This window comes from Penaeus monodon, chromosome 29, assembly GCF_015228065.2.
Source record: "Penaeus monodon isolate SGIC_2016 chromosome 29, NSTDA_Pmon_1, whole genome shotgun sequence".
Classification (NCBI taxonomy): Eukaryota; Metazoa; Arthropoda; class Malacostraca; order Decapoda; family Penaeidae; genus Penaeus; species Penaeus monodon.
The window spans coordinates 37452569-37452793 of NC_051414.1; the positions used below are offsets into that span (position 1 = coordinate 37452569).

The 225-nt window shown below is 48.0% G+C and overlaps 1 protein-coding gene across 1 annotated transcript in view; it reads left to right on the forward strand.

Moving 5' to 3' along the window:
* Window positions 1–225, forward strand: part of LOC119591703 — a gene marked incomplete at both ends in the record, with an annotated part of 24330 nt that overhangs the window by 23104 nt on the left and 1001 nt on the right.

Consider the following 225-nt stretch of genomic DNA (forward strand, 5'->3'; position numbering starts at 1 on the left):
AAGTATAAAAAAAAAATCTCCCAAATTGCAAAGATGCATGATGCAACACGCGCAGCGGATGAAGTCAAGAGTGGTGGAGCTTAAGAGACGCGAAAGTGGGCGCAGAGTTAGTAAGCCAGACTAATGAAAAGTTATTTTGGTTACCGTAATCCTGGAGTCTGTGATGTGCAAGCCTGCGGAGGGGCTGAGAACACGCACGCACATCGCTCGGTCTATCGCTCTTGG